Source organism: Drosophila novamexicana, unplaced genomic scaffold, assembly GCF_003285875.2.
Source record: "Drosophila novamexicana strain 15010-1031.04,08,12 unplaced genomic scaffold, DnovRS2.1 tig00000870-arrow-arrow-pilon, whole genome shotgun sequence".
NCBI lineage: Eukaryota > Metazoa > Arthropoda > Insecta > Diptera > Drosophilidae > Drosophila > Drosophila novamexicana.
In genome coordinates, this window is record NW_020824830.1 from 1,959,749 (window position 1) to 1,986,531 (window position 26,783).

Consider the following 26,783-nt stretch of genomic DNA (forward strand, 5'->3'; position numbering starts at 1 on the left):
GTGGCAGCTATGCCAGCGATAGGCACAATTGACCCAAGCCAGGCAAAACCCACGTAACTATTGCAATTACTTATGAATGAATGAAACGTTGCAACGACAATAGCTTCGGGAGCAACAACATTAACTCGATGAGGAAAATTCCATTGAAAGCCGGTGGCCCCTTGGCTCAAATGTATGTGTGTGTTTTCCGAAAATTGTCAAGCCGTGGAAAATGTCAAAAGCGGGCAATGAAAAATTTGCTACTGAAACGTGTTTTTCTAGTGCGAAAGATCTCGATGCGACCAGCCAATCATCGGGCTGCTCAACATTGATGGATAGTCCGGCGCGCAATCACAACAACAACAATAAGCCATATACTACTATTAACTATTTGGTGGCGAGTGAACAACAAATACAACATGTATTTAAGTAGCAGACGCTTTCACAAAACGTGTTCGCTGCCAAAAACAAAAACAAATATTTACAAATTTGCATTTAAATTTCTTTTACGATACACACACATATATCTATAGATATATGCATAAAGCTTATATTTTCAGTTGAAAATCATTTGTTTTCAAATAATTTTAAACTTATAAAAAAAAAAACGAAAAACTGCATTTTGACACGAACTTTTTCAAATCAAATTTGACTAACGTTGATTACTTTGTTGTGCTGAAGGAAAAGGGGGGTGGGCAATAGTAAAGGGGGAGGGGGAGGAGTGGGGCAGGCCCAAAAGTTACGCAGTCAAATTTGAAATGAGCTCAGCTCAAAATAATTATGCACATTAAAACGGCGCAGCTTTTTACTTTTTTTTTTTGCAACCAAACATTTTCAACTCACGCACTTTTGTCTTTTTTTCTTCATTGTTTATTAAATATTTACATTGTGTTGTTTTTTTGTTTACATAATTCAAGGCTCAAATGCAATTTCTGTCTGTCATGAATTGACTTTGTAAAATATTTTTTGTGTTTTCCTACGCAGCGTTTAAAGTCGCGCTTTTTTATTTTATCTATTCGAACGAACATGTTAAACTGTGCATCTTTTTTTTTTTTGAGAAATTTGATAGAGCAAAAACGTGATCGACTTCAGTCAGATAAGATATGTTAGCAGGGGGTCGAGCTAATCAGTACCAGATAGTTGCAGTTAATATATCCGTGAATCGAACCAGACGCTGCCCTGGATAGCGCAAATATTTGGTGTTATTTTCTAGCAGAGTTCAATTTCCTGTCTCACACTTGTTGTTGCTGTTGTTGTTGTTGTTGTTTCTTCTCTTTTTGTGGTCGTGTCTCGCTGACTCTTTGGCAAATAACTCAAAGCCCACAATGACCATTTCATTATTTATGCTGTAAATCATCTGCTTGTTGTACATTTCTTTTCTTTTTTTTTACCATACAAAAATGGTTTTTTCTTTATTTGTTTTTCTTGTTTCTTTCTGTGCGTCAAGTTTGCACGACAAGCGCTGGAGAAAGTTTTGTTTTTTTTTTTTTATGTACACATATATGTATATAAAATATATATACAATTTTTTTTTTGCACAGCAGAAACAAAAGTAACGTTGAAATAAGATTCAAACAAAACGCTAAAATTTCAAAACGCAGCAAAAGTTTTAAGTGCAAAGTGCAAACATGTGATTTACCTGTATATATAAAGGGTTTATATAAGATACACCTTTTTGGTTTTATTGTATCGAAGTGGCATTAAAAACGCATAACAATTAATTGCCAACAACGAAAAGGGGAAATACAACAAAAGACGACTACAAATTAATCAAAATAATTTAAGCTCTGCACCTGCCCCTCCACCCCACCTCACCCCACCCCAACCCATTGACAGATAAAACGAGAAATGAGCAAATGTTGTTGTTTTTCATTAATATCAGTAAACAATTTGAAGTAAAATATTTCGCTGCCCACATAAAATTAGCTTATTTATGCCAAAAATGTGTGACACTTTCTACAAACCACACCTTGCGTGCGACTCTTGCGCAAGCGACTATAAACGCATGCAAAACGCGTGCAGCGCGGGCAACACCCGCTTGGCATATCCGATGTTCGCTTCTGTTACATCAGCTCAACCCTCAGCTTTGAGTCGAGGTCAAAGCGGGGGCTTGCGCTTAATTATGCGTCGACTGATAATCAAAGTGCACCCTCCCTCCTCCTCCCCACCTCCTCCTCCTGCCGTTGCACATCCCCTCCAATGCCGCACACAAAAGAAATGGGGCGCTGCCTACAAATCAATATGAAATTGTAAATAATTGAGGGAAAACTCTTGTGAGCAGCTCCAGGCTGACCCTCATTATTGTTATGGCTGCGATTGCGTCTTGAGGCTTATCAGCTTCGGCAACGGCTTGGAATTTATGCGACTGATGGAAAAATTCTCAATTGCATTGATTTGAAAATCTGCGCCCCAAAGTCGCCACATAAAAATATTTAAAATACTTTAGACTCACACGCACCGCACAACAAAATGTAACCCAAAATACCGGCATTTTGAATTCTATTTTTGAAAACAGCTCACACACTTGAAGATTTTGAGGCAGAAAACACATTTGATGCCTGTCTTTTAAATTAGTTGAAAAATTGTTCCGCGCAGTTCGGATACATACATTTAATTCAAAACTAACAATACAAATTTTGGGCATGGAAAACTTCACCTTAAAAAGATTTAGTTTTTAATAGCAAGCTATATATACGTATTGTATAGCTACAGTTGAGGCGCTTTTAAGATCTGCGTGCACAAATCTTTATGTGTGCTGATTTTAATTCAATTATATTCAGTAAAAGTTTTTCGTTTTTCGGCTTGAATGAGAAAATGCACGGGGCACAAGAAGAAAAGTGAAAAATGAAAGCGTTCTTAATTGCAAGAGACGCCACTGTAAAACAATTTCAGTTGCGTTTTTTTTGTTTCTTTCATTTATTTACAATGCTAACGCTGCTGTCAGTGTATGCGCATAAAATTGAATATTAAACAACAAACAAAATCAAAACCAAGGAAAAAGCTCACAATCAAATCGAATTTATTTGCGCAGGCGCTGAGCGAAACACGCCAGTGAACTACAGATACAGCTGCAGATACAGATGCAGCTACAAATGTATCTGCAGCTGAATCAGTGTTGCATCTTTCACTCTTGGCAACACTTTCGAGCCAACCAGATAATGTGTCTAATGTGCATTGAATATAATTGAAAAAGTGTAGCAAAGTGTTGCAAACAAAGCAGGCAAGCAGGCAGGCAACCAGCATAAATTGAATTATAATTTCAATTATGAACCGTTAAAAGCGGAAGAAAAGCCGCTGCGGACACTACAATGAGAGCCTATTGAGAAAGGCTAGCCACTAGACAAAGCCGCCACATAACTGTAAATGAGGTTGAGGCAACACACATACACATATAACATACATACACGCACGCACGGATGCAGATACATTTACAGATTTAGATACAAATGCAGACACAATCTCATAGCCACTTCTTAGCATGTCAATCAAGAAGAACAGTAAACGCGCTTCGAGCTTTGCGCTTTGAGTGAAATGCCTGACGATTTACGGCAATTCGAGCTGACATCGCCCCGGGCTCAATCTCCTAGATCTTGGCTTGCTTTAATGACTGCCTAATGGCCCTCTGGCGCCGCTCGCCGAATAGTCGGCGACCCAGCGACATGTGGGTCAACGAATTGTGTCGATAGATACGCATTTGACACAAATGACGGCAACAACAATTCCGACAGTTTGTCATAAATATGTAAAAAATGAGCTGTCAATTTTGGACATTTGCTTCATGGCGAAACACTTTCTGGCGCATCTATTCGACGCTTACGTAAAGTTTGTTGCCTGCACTTCAGCACCAGCAAAATACATATATGTACCTGTAAGCTGCATGTTTTGTATCGCAATGGTCTTGCTTGGCTGGCCCTCAGAAATCACTTTCAATTTCAATACCCTGTATGCGGTAACTGTCTTAATAAGGCATAATGCCTTGAAAGATGGTAGAGTAAGCATTCGTTAGACTGTGAATTCATTAATATTTGCGATTATTAAAGTTTAGCATTATCAATAATCCCTATCTCTTTTGTCCGAAATATATATACCAAAAGAAAGAGAGAGGAAAAATAGGAGAGGCCTATGCAAATATTTTGGTCCTTATTTGAAATAAATGCACGCACTTCGCTAAAGTTAAGTACAGGGTATCCCATGATCTAGCACTATTAATGAGTTAACTTTTACTTATTGGGTTTCTAACATATGTAGCTTTATATATAGCATTATTTATTGCTGGCGTTGGCTAATTGCCAAATCACTTTGAGCCTGGCTAACACAAACGACAATTTAGCGGGGCCAGCTTTTTTGGTCTGATATTTACGAATACCCATAACCTTGAATTGTGGTCGGGGTCTGTCTGCATGATTTCATCGCCGTTTCACACGTCCGAACTTGTCTTATTATAATTTTCGCCGCAATCTCGATGACTAAAGATACGTCAACTGGTTTGTGTCTCTTCTGTATGCATATATTTGTCTCTGTCTCTCTCTCTCCTTCTATCAGTTGTCAATTAGTTTTCACTAGAATTTTCGATCGCCTATTGTATTATTTTTTTTTTTTTGGTTTTAACTCAAGCAATTAGATGCGTAGCTGAGCTAAAACAGCTGCCATTTGCATCGAGTGAGAATTTCCAGGGTATTGCAATAGGCTGCGGCCAGTCCATTTTCTAATTGAATTCATTTTTGCACTTGCTGCAATTTTATTCGCATTATTATCGCAGCAACAACAAAGCCGCATTGATTATGAACTCATTGAAGCGTCAACAACGTGGCTGCCGGTTTCCTTGTTAGTTGGCCAGGCCAGAGCAAACACTGTCGATGTTACAGTTCCGGCTATTGGTGAATGGTGCGCGCATTTAGACCCAATAATAATGGCCAATAATTACAAGCCACGATTTTGCAAGCCGACAAAAGAGCAATAATAAAATCGACTAATCAATAAAGAAAACCCGACGCCGATTGCCGGCATTTGCTTTTGTTATAGAGGTTTGAGTTGTTGTTGTTGCTGTTGCAGGGCCCCCTTGCCCCCTTGCTGTACACGATTTATAGCCATGTGTAAATCCTTCGTGGTCACGCTCCTTTCGCCTAAGCTTTTATTTTATTTTTTGCACAGATTGCCTGCAATTTTCAACTCTAAATCAAACCGCCATCCTCATGATTTAGTGGCCCCTTTCGAATCGATCGCGTGATTCATGTGATTTCTGCAGCACGTGCAGCGCGCAGCGAGCCTTGCCTTGGCGCCGCTTTCCAAATTTGCCTGAGATAATTCTAACTATTTAACCAGCATTTTCAATCCGTAGACAGCTTAAATATACTCTCAGCACGTTCTTCAAATTGCGGTGGGTGGTGGGTGGTTGTTGTGTTGGCAGCTTGAACCGGCTATGTCTTTGCCTGGTCATGATGGGTGGGCAGTTTTAAGGTGTGTTGCGCCTCGTGTGTCTGCGGCAAGTGAAAACATTTTGAAAGTAGTTTTAGAGTGCAGCGAGAAATGTGCATTGTTCGTGACTCTGTGTGGGTGTTGAGAGCCGACATACACATGCATACCCACACACATAACAATTACATATGTAGCTGCAGTCGAGGAGCTTAGCCGGCGGCTAACTTTTTCTATACGATTGTGCAACCTAGTCGAATCGGCGTGCCTTGCAACACCCCACACTTGACTTTTAACAAAAGTACAACAGTCCGCAAAAAAACAAGTGCTGCACTCAGTTTGTTTATTAGTATATCTGGGGAAATATAAATTGTATTATATATACACATAATTACTCACATTTAGTTAACTCAGCGGCTGTAAACATAAACAAAATTCTCGGTTGTTCGGAACCTACTCCCTAATCGATTTGTGAACCTCGTTTTCCATATCCAAACCTGATTCAAACCTTGGTTTGTCTATATTCTGAGCATATTTCTGAAACTATTTGATTCTTAATATTTAAATACCCATTACACTGAATATAATCTTTATCGTAAATGTTTTCATTTAGAAGTTGCATGCTAAATTTGATCTAAACCCAAATTTGACATCTACTAAAAATGGTTTGATAAAACGAATGGTTGGCGCACAAGATATTATATATATATATGTTATAAGTTCGAGTCTCTCTCAAAAGAAACCAAACCCTTTTTAAAAAACGATAGTTGGGTTCGAGTTTCGTTATACTGTTTTTTGCGTAAGTTTGTTTTCACGTTCGGCTCACAGGAGAGAATTACTTGGAGCGTTGATTGGTATATTTTTTACAAATTCTGTCCGATATTAGGTAGAGACAAAAGCTAAAATATGCCATGCACCTTCTCATTAAGAATTATCATTATTATTTGATCTACGATTGTGCCAACCTAATATCATTCTTTGTACTCTTCAGAGAAGCTTTGCGTATTATTTCAAATCAAGCAGTGGGCAATATGAAACAGTAATAGAAAATCTATTATAAACTTGTCTACACACTTAAGTTGCAGCTGTTTCGCCCCACGCCTCACCTGAGCCCTTTTCCGCTGAGTCACAGCAACATTCAGATCTTGTATATAGGCGCACATATCGTGTGCGATTGCATGACATGACCAGCCACACGATTCAATGCCCACTTGAGAGTAAGATTGAGTATTGGTGTTTCTCACAAGCTGCCAAAGCCAATTATGAAAAAAAAAAAAAAAACAACATGAAAAATCTCCACGCATTGAGTCAGCGTAGCCGTTTTGTTTGCGCAACAATTAAGCGCAATTACAATTTTGTGCAATTAAATATTGGAAACTCGTTTGCCTGGCCCGGCTGCCCACAGCTACTGGGTAACCAATTTTGAACAAACTTCCGCAGCCGGAGCTTTTAGGAAAACCTCAACTCATCCGAATATGAATATTATGAAAAATTTTATAAATTTAAGCCTTAGCTTCCGCTTGCCACACAGCATAAAGCATAGCAAATTCAATTAAAACACATGCTTCCAATATTTCATGAGCAAGTTGCATTGATAACAGCCCAAAATGATTTTAATTGAATTAAGTAACGAAATTGAATTTGATTCGAACTGATTTGCTGCAATTAGCGTACAATTTGTAATTGATACAAATGCAGAGAAATTATGCAATGCGATGAGAAATGCCTTGTAACAGTTTTCGCTTTTAATTATCGCCAAAGCGTTTTGGCTAAGTTTCAATTTAGGTTTTGTTGTTATTGTCAGTCTGTCTGACTGTCTATCTGTCTGCCTGTCTGTCTGTCACATAACACTGACGCCTAATGCCATAAGCCGATTTTGGCGTTTTCTCAAACTTCCTGCTCATTATTATGATTGTTATGAATAGACAGCGCAATCTGGCTGGCGAGTTCCAATGGAGAATACTGGAAATTATGCCAAGCCGAGCGCTCGTTTAACGCCAAAATTCAACTGTCGACTGTCATTGTGAGCGTGTGTGAGACTTGGGACAGCTTTTGCATCGGCCTAACGCACAAAGTATCTCGCAGATACTTGCACATTTTCTTATATATGTATGAGTGTACTTATTTTTTGCGTGCTACGCGCTTTCCGCATTACAGGCAGTCAGTCATCAAAACGCTTCCACGCTCCCATCAAGATGAACGACCCCGTAACGGCCATCGACGTCTGCGTTCTTGCAGATACTTGTTTGTACGTTTGTGCATAGATGCAGATACTCACAACGCATCTGGCTTGCTGCGTATCTGTTACGTGGCGTTCACTTATGCAGATCAGCTGGCACTTGAATGTTTTCAATTGCTACTGCTGTGCGCCTCGCAAGTAACTCAAGCTCAGCAGCTGCGATCGAGTGTGACTGCATTTGCATCTATGAGATACTTTGGCATCTCTGCGCTACACACTCATTACAAATAATTTTTGTAATGCCTGCGCCTTCCGCGTTTATTACAATTTAATGCGCTTGCCCTCTAATGGCCAGCCGCAGGGCCTTATCAACCAGGCTATCTAATATAATATGCACTTATAGAACAACTACATTAAACCCGGCGCAACTTGGCGCCCCTGGGCATGCGCATGGTCATAAAATGGCGTCGGTGGCGTCGCTTGATTGATTCGTTGTTTATGCGCACAGTGTTGCATGCGTGTCTGGTGTCTAGCTCGGGTGTTGGCTCTTTCCCACTGCCAAAGGCCAAACAATCCAAATATTTTCATATTGCCAGACGCGGCAGGCAGACATGCAAGCAAATAAACAATGCAACACATTCAAGGGGAAGGCTTTGACTTTAGCTTAAGCAAAGGTCATGTACGGACTTTTTTGCAACAAATTTGCATATCTATATATATATATATATATTGATTAACATACATACTATGTACACACATCATATGAACATAAGCCAATGGACGCACTCAGAGTTCAAGCCAAGCTTTTTGTAAAGCCACATCTTCAACTTAGCCTTAGCTATGGCTGACCAACGGCGCTTTTTGCGGCTCCAAAGCTGAACAATACGGTCATAAATGTTTAATGCCGCGCTCTTGACCGGTTTGTACAGCTAGGCGCTGTAAGCTAATGCCCAAGACGCAAATATCGAGTGGAAGCTAAAAACAAATCAAACAAAAATTGCCGGCTGCTGCAGAAGCTCAAAGAGCCAACGGCACATTTTGCAATGCGACGAGGTCAAGGGGCGCACAGATCATCAGATACGGTTCGCTACTGTAGAGCCAACAAAATATAAAAGCTGAAAAATGTGATCGTAAATAAAGTAAAAGATCGAGTGCCATTAGCCTCAGCCTTAGTTGCAAAACAAATAACAGCGAAATTTGCCTTGTGCTGCCTCTGGGTAATATCTAATAATAATATGCGTCTCTTTTGCATGTGCCTTTTGTTATTTTTATACCCTTGAAAATGGGTAAATACGAGTATTATGGTTTTGTGAATATGTATGCAGTAGGCAAAAGGCAAATTCAGAGGCTTCGCTTTGTAAATATCAAAATGTTATAGAAGCCATTTTCTACAGGATTAATGCATTAATTATGTAATTAGAAAAGAATTACAATGCTAATAATAGCATCTCAGCGCTGGCTACTGGGTATCTGCCAGTCTGGCACTCCCGACACACTTGTTTCTTTTTCTGCTAAAGCGAAGGCTAAGGTCGTCAATGAGTGCGTGGTCAGAGAGGAGATGAAACCGTGGGCGCTGCTAATTCAATGTTAAACGCATGAGGGGCCAACGTTAAGCGAGCCCCCACAACAACAACAACAACAACAACAACAACAATAACAATGCCTATGTACTTATGGTGAAAGCAATGGCAATGAACGTTGATGAACATTATGCACACACTTATGTCATCGAGCCGAACTCAGCGCCCATAAGCGAAGGAGTTTGTTATTCAAATTCAAAAAGTTACTATAAAGACATATGCGAAATCATTTGGTTATATCTCTGTGAATGAAGTTGGAATCGTACAGAAAATGTATTAGAACTATAATTTTATTATGGATTGTTTTATGAAGTGCTATAAAATGGGAAATTAAATTATGTATGGAAATTATAATTAATCAATGCAAGTTGTAAAATAAATCAAGTGATGGTTTGACTTTTTTAAATGCAAAAACAAATTCGAGTATTAATCTTTTAACTACTTGCGACAACAAATTTTCTAAAATATATTTACAAAATTTAATTATTTCATTAGTTTCTTGTTGTGCTTTTCTTTTGCTTATTGTTATTTGGTAAGGATATATATTTATTATAGTAAATGAAAGATTCCAAGATTAACAAAAAGTTCTCAGAAATTATCGCGTATAATATTGATTAGGACTCGAGCTTCTGTTCTTGCCTTTAATTGTCTCTAGAATCGATTAATTAAAACGCACTTTGCCTATGGATGGAATACAGAAATGTATGGTATAACACTTATTTTATTGGACCATTAAAAAATACATCTAATTTTATTTAAGTACTGGAGAAAGAACCTTACCTACTTCGGCGTATTGTGCACAATTGTTGCCGCTTAAATCTTCCGGCAGTCTTGCGGCAATTCTTCCTATTTTCTCCAGCGTATGTTATACTAATGCCTGCAGGATGCTGTCAATTACAATTAGGTGAACTTTTCCGGCTAGAAAATTGCATAATTTTGCTCGCAAGGTGACATCACTTTCCTCACAGCTAACCAGCTGCTCGTATTATGCAATTGTCTCCTAGTTGCAGCAGTTCTAACGACTGCACTTTTATATGCTCGATCAGCATCCGTATCTCTCGCGCAGCAGCAAGCGGAACTGAACACTTAAGGGAGACGTGGCCAGTCAGGGGGGGCTAATAATAGCCACAAGGGGTGCACGGGTGCACGCACATATGGAATCAGATACATGGGCACATAATGATATAGGTCTAATTATATATGTAAAATTGGTTCATTCGCGGCTCGAGCTGCTCTCTGTGAAGTGCATAAATGAGGAAGTTGCATTCGGAGGGGAGACTCCCCTATCCACTTTAGGCTTTAGGCATTTAGAGTTAGAAAATGAAAATGCATTTCCATGCTGGCGACTATGAACATTTTCACTCAACAAAGGCGCTTTAATTGGGCTGGTGGCTGCCCCTTAGGCGTGTGTTGGGGGGCAGACTTATATTTATTTGGATGCCGTCTTTTGATTTATGTCTTGTATGTGCCCCAACTTAATTTGGCGGTGTCAGAAAGCGGGAGATATATATTTGATGCCATATGCAACATAAACTTCAGCTCTTATCTCGCGGTATATGCAATGCATTAATTAAATTAAAGGTATGCGAGTTTTGGGCATTCGAATGTTCAATCTAAGCCTAGTTTCTTGGACACCTCTGGCAGCTGCTTTGATCCCGTTCCACCCCCCGCCCGTTCGTCATGCCTGGCTGCCAATGAAACTGAAACATTCCGCTACTTTTGCTTTTTTTTTTTTTAAAGTGCATGGGCGTAATTAAGTTGGAGGTGCTGGGGCTGCCAGCCTCTAGCTTGTATCTACCTGAAGCTATCTACATACACTGAGCTATGCTAACTATGCCATTGCCACGCACAGTGAGCGTCACAATTATATGCACATCTGCTTTGTCGCTGTTAGTCTCGAAGTCTTTTATTACATTTTTGTAACTTGTTGCTCAAAGTGGAATTTTAATGGTGGTTTAGTTAGGAAAAAACATTAGTTTTAAACACTTTGCCACTTGTATTTCATAAGTGTGTGAATCTCCATTCTCCACGATGTCAGTTACTTGTGTATCTCTATAAATGCTAGGAAAAATGTCATGCAAACTCATCAAAAAAACTTTTGTTTACTTTGCTAAATCGTCTTCTAAGAGTCTGCAGCTTACCTCAATCTTAAGTGCAATGTGTGAAGGTAGATTCTCTTACAGGAGTTTAAAGATTCTGCCATTAAAAAACTACCTTATTTTAAAGACGATTTTTAAAATGTTTGGTACACATTTATTAAGGACATTTAAAGATCTTTTTATGACAAGAACATCTTCTGTTATAATAATGTTATTTTTGTTGGTTATGTAAGTTTTGGCGAGCAAAATACCAGAAACTTGTAATTAATTTGCTATGGCATGAGCTCTCATCGCCGAGGCCTTGTCTTTTGTGCGTAGTTCTATTTGCTGGGGAGCCCATAATTATGTGATACACGGCTACCAATTTACAATCTGGACGCAGTTCGTTCAACTTTCGATCAATAATACTCGCATGCCAGTATTTCTATAGTCGGCATCATTTGCGGCTTCCAGCTTTCATGCTGTGACCACCTTTCGTATTTTGTGTTTCTCTATTGCCATGTCTTGGATATTTATCATGCTCACAACGCGTTCCCGCTAATTAACTACCAAAATGCTGAGTTCTTCAATGCCTTTTGCAGTTGTCTTTGTTCAATTTGGCTAGCTTTGAAATGCAAATAAGCAAATGACTCGCATTTAGCTCGCATTTGTGAAGGGAAGTTCTTTGTTTTGGCTCAAACTGATGTGAACACATCAACGCAAAGTTATCTAATTAAATGCGTCAGATTTTGTTAAGTGATTATTATTTTGCATAGTGTTTTGAGCAGTGCTGCACATGTTTGACTTCAATTTGGCAACCGGTCAAGGTGAAAGCTGTGACACCTGCCAACGAGTCGCACAACGTTATCTAGAGGCAACAGCTGCAGCAGAGTGGACCCGGCACAGGCACTGCTAAGCCTCCAAAAGGCCGTTTAGCTTTTGACAAATTAATTGGCGAGCTAAATAGCAATTTGCTTCAGCTATGCGCGCAATTAAGTTGCGCCTTTTCGCCAACTCTTCACTCTTTTGTCGGTTATCAACCGAAATTAATGCATAAGTTAACATGCGCTGCGTTGCGCTCAACTGGAAATGGTCATGCCCCCAGTTTCGGGCAGCCAGGCGAGCCAATGCTTGAGCAAATTAACTTGAGCTTCATTTGCAGTGACATTTGCAGCAAATCAAGAGCGAGTGACATACGCGACGAGCACGGGGCAAGTTGTGCGCGTTGCAAGTTGCAGCAACGATTTTGCTACCCAAACGTTTTCTGCTCCATTGAAGCATTCAATTGTGAGGCTTACTCGCACTCGGTCGCCGACTTGGACTGTTGGGCGTAGTCATGCTGCAAAAGCAAATGATGCCACTCAACTTGTTTTTTCTTTTTGTAGAAAGTTGCAACGTGGCCAAAGACACTTCTCTCTGCATTTCGAATGGTGTTGCACTGGCCACGTTAACGGTTAGAAAAGAACGGCATCGCCGGCATCGACATAATTTGTGCTTTTGGGTTTTGACTGCGCATAAATATCCAATCATAAGAAGCTGACATTTCTTGTTGTCTCTCGCTGCGCCTGTGTCCATCCACAATGCAGACATTAGATGTGTTTAACCGGTTTCCAAGTAGCTCTCAATCTATTGATGCCACTCACAGTTACATTTGGAAGAAGCTATAACAAATTCGTTTAGCCAAAAGCAATAATATTGGGAAATATTTTTGGTCTTAGAGGCAAACCAGAATTTCAAGAATGCTTTGGAACAACCGCCAGTTTTTGAAAGAGTGCTTTAACTACTTATAATATGTAACAGAGCGTTGTTAAAAGATTGTTTATAAACGAAACTATAATATATATTGCTTTAAGGAAAAACTTTCTGTGCCCTCAAAGTTCAATTTATTTTTATATGCAAACTAAATTCTCAGCTCAGAAATGATTATGTTAAAGCTTAGTGCAGATTGGTGTATTGATATTTAGGAACTAGCTTAATGTTGCTTTATCTGCTGTCATAACTAATAATAAATTAGTAGAGGCTTAACATGGACAACTATTTATTTTACATTTGTATATTGATATCAATCAAAAGATGCCCTTAAAAATATGTCGGAACATTATCAAAATGGGATGCACATACTTGAAAAGCGATCGATCAATTGCAAATTCCGACTTTCTAGCTCATGACTTGCCTTAGTTTTTGTAGTTTATGTTATTATCGATCTACCAAATCAATATACTAAATCGTAAAGTTCGTCTTTTTGATGAAAGATTCATTTTTTCTGTTTTTTTTTTTTTAAGCTATTGATAGGTCTAACCTTTTAAACACATTCTTGTTCAATAATCAAATACTTCACGTTAGAAACATTAAAGAAAAAGATGCCACATAATGTCATGATATTGCCTTGAGTTCATGCAAGACGCCGGCGTTGACCTTTTATAAAATGCAGTTAAACGCCAGAAACAACAACAGCAACAACAACAAGAAACAGTAACAAGCAGCTAGCAATGAGGCGTTGGCCTGGCGTGGGCTTCAAGCCCGACTTCAATTGGCGTGTCATCCGCATCATCAACATCATCATCATCATCAGCAACAACATCATCATCGTTGTTGCGGATATTCCAACCAACGAATGACAATTTGCAAATGTCTCTGGGTGCATAATTTATGCAGATGCAGTTGCCGCTGCAGTTGCTGCTGCAGTTGCTGCAGCCAGTTTTGAACGAGGCATCGGGCAACTGGAACTGGTAACTAGAAACGGGCAACTGGCAACGGGCAACTGGCAACTGGCAACTGGCAGCATTTAGCACTGGCCATTAAGGCGAACGCCCATGCATATTCAGTGTCATAATCCCAACGGTATTTTAATGCTAAATGCTTACTCACTTCGCTGGGGCAGACAAGAGAAACCCGTTTTTCCGGTAATGACCTTCAGTGTTTGCTTTATTATCAACAACCCTCCCCCCTCCCCCCACACGACGCCGGCAATGGGCTGGCGATGTCTGTGGTTCACGTACTTCATTTGGAGCTGTTGAAATTCTGTTGAATCCAAAAAAGGTAGCCAAAGTAACTTCCTGAACATGCGACGCTAACAATTTGGAGCTCTTGTTATTGCTCTAGATGGAAATCAGCATTTGGCTACAACTGGTGGTCCAAAGCGTAAAGCTGCTCCATTTCAGAGCCCAGTTCTTGGTAGCATATGCATGGTATGTGTATACCGATATACCGATACCGAAAGCGTAGCAAATTCGGCATATGCCTATTCAAAAGCCCAGGGCCATTAACTGTACACGAGAGCCATAGAAAATGCCAACAATTAATTGTATTTGACTGATTTGGATTCTGACTCCGAATCCAGTTCTTACCTTGCACCTCGGCACGCTTCAGCAGCAGCCCACTCGGCGGCTTGCTGTCATTCGTTATGCTAATGAACAGATCCAGCAGCGGATCAAGTGCTAAATGGAATGTTTGTTAATTAAACAGCCGTTAGTAGTATAACCATGCCATATACCCTCCACCCCCACGTAACCCCATCGATCAGTTTATCTGCGATTTCTGCCTGCGGCGTGCATGCAGCTGGCAACCAGAAAGTCAATTAAAAAAGCCGCACTGCAATTGACAATGTGGTAATTGGATTTAACGCTGGGTAGGTGTGTTTTCTGGTGCTTTCAAAAAATGCATACGTGTTATTTCCAATAGGTCAGGCGCGTGAACTATCAAGAAAAAAATATATACTTTCTTTATGATTATCCTTTATGTTCAAACCTTGGAGCTAACCAGGACCAGGACCTGATATTTAGATTTCGAAAGATATATTTAAAACCAATGTTTTTAGCATATTAAACTTTATTCCCAACACTTTATATGCTAATTCTAAATCTCTTAGAAAAGTATATTCTGTGAACATTTCTAAGTCTATTCTTATAAAGTAAAATAACTAAAAACAATCCACTCTATAAATGATACACACATTCTCTTTCCATCAACATCAAGAGCCGATTACGACTAACTTTACACATTTATTTAGAACGACAATGGACTTTCGTTTACCTTCAGATTTATAATTCAATATTACTCCCTTGTGCTCTCAAATACGAATCTGCATAAACAACTAATCCCATTAATAACTTACTTGAATTAAATGCAAATACGTGGACTTGCATGTCCGATTTATTGTGGTCATTAATTGTTGTCTACAAAACTAATAAAAATTAGTTTTAAATAAGCACTTTAAACGGGGCAGTCGGTTCGACGGGTCACAAATACAAGTGTGCGCCATGGCCAGCTATTAAAAGTGGTAAAAGCAAAAACCACTTGTCACTTGGCATGTTAACCTTGATAAAAGCTTCTATGTGTTTTGTTCAGCATAAAGCCAAGTGCTCAAGTGCATAAGTTGGCCGCACTAACTTGGTCAACAGCTTGTGAGAGTGACAATAAAAAATGTGCAGCCCAGGCGGATCGATTACTACTTGAGGCGACGACGACGACGACGACACCGAGACTTTGGGTGTCGATTAAATGCCCCGAAATGCCAGCACTTGTGCGCCAAAGTGTGCATATGGTATACTATATACACGGCTGGGCCTGACTTGACTCAAGCCCAGACTCAAGCCAAAAGCAACAGCTGGCTGCTTGGCAGGACGGGTATAGCCAAAGGGAGACACGAAATACGAGCGCAACGTGCATCGAATTCGGGTCATTGCTTGAATCTGGCCAGGCCAGCCTTGGCGCCATAAAGTGGGGGGGGGGGGGGGGGGGGGGGGGGGGGGGGCGGGGCAGTTGGGGTGCACGGCTTGAACATTTGGTAATTCGATTTCAGGCAACGTGCGCTGGCCAAATATAAAATTGCATGTGCCCGTCGGGCATTGAACTGTGCCGAATGTAGTTTTTGTTGTTGTACTTGCTGTAATTGTTTTTGACAACAATCAAATTAATGTTTATTATGCATTGCTTCATCTTTTGCAGGCAAACACAAACCCAAACGAGCAGCAAACGTGCCAGGAACAAAGTTCAAGCAGGTAAGAAACACGTTTACACTACCTACTGCTACCTAGCTCATAATTTTCCCATCGAAATTCGCACAGAATGCAAAAATGCGTTAATGCGACACACAGCTTGTCATGCAACTTAGTCCCCTGACACGCCTATTACGCCCACGCTTCTCTATAATTTGCCACAAAAATGCAAATGTACATATGTAATTGAAGGCAAACTGCAATTGCAACTGCAACTGCGAATGCGACTCCGAATCCAATTGAATACCTGCCAGACGCTGGCATGTAAAACACTTGTAATTCGAGGCGACTGCCACTAACAACGTGTTGTCGTTGCCAGGTGAGAAGTGAAAGGGGGCGTCGAAGGTAGCTTGGCTGGCTCCCAGGCCCCATGGGGCCTTCCCATGTCGCAAGACCGGGAAGCATTGCCAACTTCAATCGTAATTGCCATCGACTGCAAATCGCATGCATAGACTGCAAACATAACTTGCCAATTGTCGTTGCCTTCCAGCTGCTTACATATCGCTAGAAGCATATTTAATTAAATACCATAATTGGCTCCACACAAAACAATGTGTGGAGCACATTAACTGAAAGCCCATGAACTCCAGGCAAGTCGGTTAATCAGAAAACCCTTTTGCTCCAACTGAAAACTTTCTCAGAGCAATGTAGCTAAGTTTATATTTTATTCCCATTATAATTATAACATTTTGTGTTCTAGTTAATATTGAATGAATATTATAACTAATACTGTAATCCATTAAAATATAAATAGACAGATGTTTAATGACCATTTCCATTCATTTAATGAATATTTATATATCTAAAAATGCTTAACTCGTTTAAAAATACTTAGAAGTCGTTTGTAAATACCCAAATTAATATTGGTATTTATTTAAATCGATTCATATTATCGTTTTCAAATCAGGGTAGTAAATTGAGTATAACTCGTATAATATAAAGCTAGCCACTTCGACAAGGATTATTACATTTAAAGAATAGAGTATACAATATTAACTTAAAAAGATGCACACAATATCCGTGAAAGGGAGGACGAAATATTACCTGAGACGCCTATGTATAATTCATTGTGAAACGTGAAGTATACAACAGTCTCGCCAATACCAGAGTCAGTCTAATTAAAAAAATATTTTTTTTTACGCCTTCCATTTTATAATTGTTTTAATATTTTACGGATTCCTACACCCCTACTCATTGTAAAAACGCGAACACAAGTAAACACTTAAGTGTGGAGACAATAGATTTTAAGTTAGAAAATAAACAACAACAACATAAATACGAAACAACAACAACAACAAATGACAGCTGCATCGAAACGTTTAGTCTGAGAGATTTGCTTTGAAATTAAAGACGACAACAATAAAACTTTCCATTTCTATCAAAATTACACTTCAAGCCAAACAAAGCAAGACAAATTCATCTCGTTATCCGATTTTTTCTGCTGCTACAACAATTTGGTCTTTTGTTGTTGCCCTTGCCGTTGTTGTAAAAATATATTTTGAGACTTTCAAGACACACACACACACACACATACGAAATAATCTTGTGAGTGCCCCCAAAAATGTATATTTAAGTATGTCTGTGGCATGTCAACGCGCATGCAGCACACGTGGCACAATAACAAAGCATGTTGCTGGCACCGGCAAGAACCAATTTGTTGCACAGCTTTGTGGCAGCGTTCATGTGGCGGAACTGGCTATTAATTCATACATTTTTAGTGGCCAGCAAATGATGAGGCGCTAAATGCCAAAACGCTGGCCACTCAACTGACTTGATGCCAGTCAGACATGCTACGACTCCATATAAGTTCAGCTGTCTCCAGCTGGGCCACACTCGCTTGATTGACAAACTGAAAAATTGCATTTGCATTGCGCAAGCAAGACGTAGTGTCGGGTCGTCAGCAGCAGCAGCATCATCATCTGCTAAACTGTTGACAATGTGTTGAATTTAATGAAGAAAAATGTCAGTCACATTTAATGCCATAAACTGACAGTAGTTCCCCAACCCATTGTTGTTGTTGTTGTCTGCATGAAGAGTGCATTAAAGCAAATTGCACGAAAATATATTGCAAAAAACAAAAACAAAAACCAGGCAGCAATAACGCGTTTCTTGCAGTGTGCGTGTGAAAAGCGACGCGATAAAAGCCGCAGGGAAAACGCGCGCACCCAATGCAACTGTTGCGACAGCGCGCCGTCTAGTTGAAGTTGTTGGCGGGTGTATCCAGTGGCCGTTAGATAGATAACCAACAACCGCAGAAGCAGCAGCAGCAACTGCGAGATCTCTTCAATATCGCTGCCGCTGCCTTAATTGAAACTGTCAATTGAGGTTTCTCTAGGGGTACCTACTACTCTCTCTCTCTCTCTCTCTGTCTCGCTCGCTACGCTTGCCATTTTTGGCGTAGGCGACAGTGAAAGTTGTTGTCGGCCATTCGCCAATTGGTCGCAAAGTACACACAGGTAATTAATGCCAATTAAATGTCAAGTTTCAGCTGAGTCGCTCTCCTCTTGGGCGTGTTTTTTTTTCAGCAACTCAATTGTTGACCGCCCCAGCTTTGACTTTCAAATGTTGCACTGATTAATTATGCCACACCGGGTTGCACTCGCAGCCCAGACAAATGCACTTCGAGTTCGTTTAACGGCAACACGGCAACGCCAGACGATGGCAGCTCAATTGATTTCATTTCTCACGAGCCAAGTCGCGACGTCAGCTGTCAGGCTCGTGAGTTTCTACTTGACTGGCTTGCCAGACTGTTGCCAGTTGCCAGTTGCTTAAATTAAGCGCGTGCAAACAGCTGGCAACGCTGCCGCTCACCCCCACATGGGCAGCTAGCCCGATGCGTTATATGTGCACTTTCTACAAAGCTCTGCGAAAACAAAAGAAAAGTGCAAGTTGCCGGCGGGTCGATGGGCAGCAGCAACAGCAGCGACGGCAGCAACATAGGTATTTTGTGGCTATGCGATTACCGCACAACAAAGTTATTTATGATTATTTAATGCAAAGCTTATTGTTGCTGCCTGCAGGTTCATTGTCCAAAAACTTGCTTTTTTCTATTTGCCCTGCAAATGCATGCTGCATACAAAGAGCTCCCAGCTAGCCCCTCTGGCTGTCAACAAGCTTCTTCTGTAGACTTTAATTGCTGCCTTTGTTGCTTATCTCGTCTTTCGTTGAACTTTGAACTTGGCCTGCCTTGCGGCGGCTTACTGGCTTTCGTTATTGTTTGCAGCAGCAACAATGACAGCAGCAACATGCTGCAGCCTAACTGCAATTCATTGTACTTGTGATTGCTTGTCCTTGTGTACGCTGCGTATACGTAATATTTGATGTGCTTGGCAAACCTTGTGTTAAATACTATGTGCTCAATAATGTTGGCAAAGTTACGATCATTTGCGCATGTGGCAAGCCAATAATTGCATTTGGCTGGCTCCCAAATTGGCACAGAAACAAAGTTAAAATGAAATATTGCTAATTTGGCCTGATTTGGCAACTAAAATTATATCCAATTGAATATGCTGCCTGTGTGTGCAGCTTAACAACAGTGGCCAAGTCTCAAAGCACACAAAAAAAACATAAATATATCTGTTTGTCTCAAATATCAATTGCAATCTCAAATTATAATTTGCATTTTGTCTCCTACTAACATCTGCAAATTACTTGGCTTTTTGTATTTCCTCTCTGTATCCAAAGGCAATGGCTTTTTGTATTTCCTCTCTGTATCCAAAGGCAATACAAACAGTTGTTGATCTTTGGCATACAATTAGCTTGTGCAGTATGTACAGAATTATAAACAAACATATATAATACTAGCATTACCATCGATAATTGGCCTGCTCGATTCGTTCATGCCCAAAATGTTTGCCAGACAACATTTTGTTACGATTGTTGTTGCTGTTTCTTGGCCAAAGTTGGCAATTTGTTCTTTTGCGTCATTTTTTGAGGTGTTCTGTGGATTTGTTGTTGTTGTTGTTGATTTTTTGTGTTTGATATTTTGGGCACTGTTTAATTGTGCAATAAAATTCAGCATCTGTACTAAAAAAGCAATATTTGCTCCCAACTAAGCGACAAGCTTAAAATGTGATTTTAAATATTATTATGTTATATGTACAATTCCATGATTTTCACATTATAAAATTAAACTTTAAGGAGGCAACTCTAAATATTAGTGAAAAAATCATCTTAAAAATCATCAATAAAATTTAAGAGAACACAATTTTAAATTGTCTTCATCTCGTAGATACCATAATTTATTATATTGTTCTTACGCAGTGTGCGAATAATCGGACTCAGTTAGGATTTAATGTATTCTTAACTTGTCTCATCTTGTTGTCTTAAACGTTTTTACAAAATGGCCCTAAAAAACTTCATAAATGTTTATAATCTACTAAAGCTAGGTATTCGTAGAGTCTTACTTAGTCGTCGCTAAGATGCTATTGTTGTTTATTGTACAAACTTTTGGGTGTTTATTTTTAATGGATTCTACATAGTCAAAATTTGAATGCGAACCGGTTGCTAGGCTTTAAACCCAACCAACCAACCAACCAGCCAAGCTCAAAGTAAACAATTGTTCAGCTTCTGAACTAAACACGATGACTTAATGCTAACGGCAGGCGCCCCAGAGCCTGCAGGTTTTTTGCCAACCAAAAACCACAATTCAGTTCAGACTCTTTGAGCATTTATGCAGCTGACAACGAGTGTTGCTGGCTGCTGGACAAACCGCAAAAGCACACGGCTTCAGACTGGTCATGAGTCATGGATACAGTGCCAATTGTAACCGTATTGTCCAGGTCTGGCAGGCAGCTTGACAGCCAACAAATGGTGCATGCAGATTTGTTGCACGCTACAATACGGAATCTGTGGACATATAACTATCTCGAATATCTGAAAAAAATATCCCACGCAACAGGTTTTATTTTTTATTTCCTTTTGGTATCTTTTTTTTCAATAGTTTTCTTATAGCCTGCCACAGTTGTTTTTTTATGCCAACCAACATTACCAGAACCTTTGTAGCATACATAATTTCTAGGCATCATAAAAAACTCTTTACTGCACATAATTTAAAATTAAGCAAAAATTTTAAAGCCTCGCCAGAAAACTTGACCGGCCAACTAAGAAGTTGCTGTGCTTCTGTGTGTGTGGCCATAAATTGAAGTTACGATCCGCGTCTTCGGTGTGTGATGCCTGTGGGAAACGATACACAAGGGTGAAATGCGATGCCAGTCGCGAGCAAGTGACACATTTCGCTCTTTTTTTTTTTTGGGTACTGCGCTTTTAATGAAGCAACATGTTGTGGCAGCACATGTGCCTCTTGGCGGCAACGTGAAGGAAGCAGCCACACGCAAAGCGGCAACTGGAGAGCGAGGCTGAACCCGTTCTGCCCCCAGATGCGGCTCGGCTTCATGAATGAATGCGTTTTCGTTTATTAATTTGCAGCCTTTTGTTGCTGTTTCAGCTCTTGAAATGCTGCTGCTGCTGTTGCTGCAGCTGCACCCCAAAAGTCGCAAAGTTGGCGTCGCCTCCGCCTGTGCGTCACGCAAATGAAAACGAAGACGACGCCAATGAAGCCGTCGCAACGACATGGGAACTTAACCTTGAAATATTTTGCAAATGCTTCTTTATAAAAGGAATACCGGCAGGGCGTTGTTCTATACATACTTGTACAGAAACTTACATATAAATGGATTTATGCTATTACATACCACACTTCTGTTGCATATACTCGAACAAAACCCAGATATTCTTTCATAGTGTGGATGAAGGCATCTGTAATTGGAATACTGGGATATAGTTGGCACACATTTGGATGCATAAATATGATTTTAGCTGTACATTTTAGCTATATTCTTTGACAAATTATAGGTAGCTGTGATTTAGTTCTTGGATTATTCTCTTTTAAGTGACAAATCATTCAGACAATTAAAAGACCATGCCAAGATTAACTCAGTCAGATTATCTGCAAGCAAAAATAGGCAAAGTTCTGCGAAATACAAAATACCCTCACAATTTGAAATAACGACTTTGATAGCAATCTGTAGTAGAAAAGAGAAGCCATACGTTTTTAAATAAGTCCAATAACATGATAAACGTGATCTCTGGTTAATAGTTGATGCTTCTTGTCATCAAAAGGTTTCTCGAAACTCAATCTTTAATGCGAATCTTTGCGCGATTAGACTTGAAAACAGCTTCATTAAACAGGCTTGGTTTCTTTCACAAAGGTTGGCATTAATTCCACCTTTGCATTCGTCTCCCCTTTCAATACACTCTATCCCACTGAAGTTGATAAACAAACTTCTTTACAATTTAATTGTCGGCTCTGTTCAAGTTGCTGCCCTTGTTATTGTTGTAGTTGTTGTGGTCGCACAAGTTTGTTGAGTTACCTGTTGACAAAATCCCGCCGCCTGCCTCAACATCCGGCCAGTTCGAGTTCTCTAAGGCCAACTAATGGGCAGCTCGAGAAACAAGTACCATTTGGCTAATGGCATCTTTGGCTTGCGTTTAATTGTATAGACTTGGCTTCCTGGCTGTTCAACTCGGAAATTAAATGGCTGTTGTTAATTTATCTTCAAATCATATTTCGCCTGCTGTTTCTCGGTTAATATGCACTTAGCGCCTTTCTTTGTGCAAGCCAATTCGTGCTACACCTGGGGGGTAGAGTTTCGAGTTAACCAATTGGCAGACGCTCAGTAAATACAATTAGCTCTTCTCTAATTCCATTAGCCGCCAGTTGGAAATATATGATTCATCAAATTATGACTTAATTTACTCTTAGAAATTGCATTTCAGATGGTTTGTGATTGAGGGAATAATAGAAGACGTATGTGGAATAGATATATGTGTATGTATGCAAAAAAGAAAAAGCCATCACAAAACTACTACAGAAAATGGTTTCTCAACTATCGCCAAAGAACTATATGGGCAATTTAAGACAATGCGCTAAAAATCGACCTTTTGTAAGCTGCTTTAATAAGTAGGTTGATTATTAAAATTTATCCGAAATTCATAAGAATGCCGCTCAATCGAATTGAGATATTTCTGTGCTTATCCATGAGTCATTCAGAAATAAAATCGCTTAGCACACAAAAGTACGCATATATATATATATATCTTTTTAAATGTATTTGTATTTTAAATGTCGATTGGCAATTTGATTGCCGTTATTAACGAAGAATTTCAAATTTCGAACTAGAACTTTGCACTTTGCCACAACGGCGAATTTGATTGCCAATTGCCATTTGTGGCCTAATCGAGGTAAATTTCAAATAAGTGGCTCGGCTTCATTCATGAGAGAACATTTCTAATCAGAGTAATCGAGAGCCAGCTCAATTTCCATGGCTCGAGACTGGCTTTGTTTTGCCTCTAATTGCCAGCTTCCTTTTATGGCCAAAACCGAGAGACGTTGACATTTAAAGCAGCGCCCACAACATCCGCTCGCTCGCCGGCCAAACCCGAAATAAAAACACTTTAAGCTCAGGAATTTTTTGATTTTCGTTTTATTATTATTTTGTTTTGCAAATGCCTTGGCGCAAATATTGAACCAGTCATCGCCCATAAACTTCAAATACTTAGCCCAGGTCAAACACTGAATTTGCTATGCATAACCTGAACAGAAATAAATTTTGTGGCCCTCCCACCACTCCGTTTTGCATAATTCCCAAAGCAGAACTTTGGCATGCATATCGCAGGTGTATATATACATTTGTACTTATGTATATACACTTATGTGCGCTATTTACATAACGATAAACATATAAATAAACAGCAGAGCAAATGGGAAATGGGCAGCAGAACAAACGGCAGCCGTCGACACGGCCACGCATAAATCTCACGTGTTAAAGTGGAACAAACTTCTCGCACATCTCGCACATCTCTCGTATCTCAGACCAAAATGTTATTTAAATCTCTTCGCTCATCTCGCATTTTTGATTTCCGACTTCAAGGGAATCTTTTTGTGGTAATTTGTAGAGCTGTGAATTGGTTGAGGTTGCAGCTTGATCTATGGCTTTGACTTTTGACTCAAATGGAGCACACTAATAGGCATTTTAGATGCTGGACCCACGTGTAGAGCGCTAATGGAGCATTTGATTCGATTATGTGTGTCTCAGCTGTTTGATTCAATCAACAGCCCAACTGCAACGAATCCGACATTCGAGACATCTGTTCTGGTCTGTTCTTTATGACAAAACCAAAACTTGTTTATTGGAAGTCAGATATATCTGTTTGTGTTTGTATTCACATGTGTACAACGAATTCCAAGCATTCTCCACAACTCTGTCGTGTAAAATGCGTTAAGAGTCTGGAGATTAGCCCCAAAGCGGCAATTGCCCAAGTGCAACAGCCAAAAGAAAAGAAGGAACCTGCTGCCGTTGGTTAAACCTGTTGGCCCCAATTGGCAGTCGCAGACGATGCGACGGTCAGTTAACTGTTCTGTTGCCTGCAAGCGGCACCAAAAATGTATTGTATGCCAATGATCAGATTAAGGCAAATACAAAGAGCCGCATGCAAAATATTGAAATGGCCTGGCTTCACGAAACGGGTTTGATGTGGGGAACTGTCGAAAATACCAATACCTGGTATACCTGGTATTCATGGCATTGGCGGAGCATTCTCGGGTATCAATTAAATGGTGCGGAACCCAGCTGACCGACTTTTGTACCAGTCGAATTCGACTTTATGGCTAACGAGCTGACACCCGTCCTGGCTATGGCTATGGGCGCTAGATCCGTGAGCTTGGAGCATGAAATTTATGCAGATTTATTTGTGTTACATTTAACTGCGACAGCAACGTCTTGATATCTCTTCTCCTTGGGCCAATCTAAAACGTTGGCAACAGCATTCCTTATGGCGAGAGTGCCATGGCTAAACTTGAAAGATAGCTTCCAGTTGTTGTTGCTCGGATGTTGCTTGTTGTCTGTTGGCGCTCCTCTTTTGTAGTTGAATTGTTGGCCATTTTTATGGTCAAATAGCGCCACAATTTGTTGCAAATTTTCTGCTGCTGCTCGTCGCTGAGCACCACCATGTGTTTCACTTTTGCACCATTTTGGTCAGCCGGCGAGGAACTTGTGCTACTTTTGATCCCTTATGAATTATGAGCTGGCTGGCAACATCGTGTGAGAACCGTTGCTCTAAATACGGCCAAATGTTGGCCTCCACTTGGTTAGCGGCTGGCTGAGAATTGGCGCACAACTGCAGCCTCGTCTGGGGCCATAAACAAATCGACTATCGATGCCGCAACCAAATGCAAATGAGTGAAAGAAAAAATGCCAACAATTAACAAGAAACAAACAACAGCATCTCGAGCAAATTTATGTATAACACGGCCAAACAAACGCGATATGCAAAAGCAAAACAAAAAAAAAAAACACAGCAGCAACTGTTGCCAGCCGCACAGTTATGCAATTGAGTACGCTCCGTGTTGCCCCTGCACCCTGCAGCAATCCCCCTTCTGTGTCCAGCTAATAGCAATGGTATTTGCGAATAGATTGCACATAGCCAAGATTTATGCATATTAACGCTTAGCCAAAACGCTGACCCAAAAACAGCAGCAGTTATTGCTGCTGCTGCTGCTGCTGCTGCAACAGCAGAAGCTGCACGCCGCCAACAACTTAACAATGGGTCAACTTTCGTTCACGTTGGCGTTGATAAATGAGCCCCAAGAAGCCTACCAACTGTGTCTGTTGTCATCTTTATTGTGTGGCATTTGAGCTGCTTTGTGTTGCTGTCGTTGTTGTTGTTTTTCTTTTTTTTTTTTTTGTGGGTGTTGTCGTGGTTGTCAGCGGCAACACTTTCCCAATTAGACGCTGCCAAAATGTGTGTGTTGGCCAAATTGTCTTACAAACTCACTTGGCGGGTTTTGCTCGCTTTAAAGAGGGCTAATGACTTAAAGACATAAACGCTGCATTGTTAAGTCTCTTTGTTCTTATGGCTGTGTGACTAATCTTAACTGTTACACAAGAAACGCCTTGTGCGTTGATTGTGAGAACTCAAATTATAACACTTGCTCTGGTTCTTTAACTCTCGCGGGAATTGGTTTAGTTTGTGACATTCACGGAGACTGATAAGATGACAAAATATATATATATGTATATACGCATCTAACTTAAATATAATATAGAAATGAGCCGACAGCTTAAAAGTTCTGTGAACACATTATTCATTATTGTAAAATAAATTAATTGAGCAGATGATACATATTTGCCAGAGTATTTTACTTTCGGCACTTTTCGCGTTTGTTTTTGTTGCTTTTTTTTTAATTAATATACATTTTTTAGACATTTCTTGAGGAAATTAAAAAAATTGATGTATATATTTCTGTTAATGAAACAGGTTTACCTTCCTGCCATTTTTGTTTGTATGGAGTTTTTGTTTATAATTTGTCTATGTTTTTATACTTTTTGGCAAGTTTATTGTTCCGCAGTTTTTATGTGAATATCATTTATTGCACATGCAGTCAGTCACAGAGACCGTCACTTCCCTGGGCAATTTTAGAAAGTCATTTACACGTACACACATGCGCTAAGTTAAGGCGCAAACATAAACAAACGGACTAACTAACAACAACAGCAAT

At 39.9% G+C, this 26,783-nt stretch overlaps 1 protein-coding gene across 1 annotated transcript in view; it reads left to right on the top strand.

Moving 5' to 3' along the window:
- LOC115764731 (serine-rich adhesin for platelets) overlaps positions 1–26,783 on the top strand; it is a 36,168-nt gene that overhangs the window by 1,319 nt on the left and 8,066 nt on the right. The window contains exon 2 of the mRNA XM_030707942.1: positions 16,176–16,228. The gene's annotated coding sequence lies outside the window, so the exon portion shown is untranslated. The remainder of the gene's footprint in view (positions 1–16,175; positions 16,229–26,783) is intronic.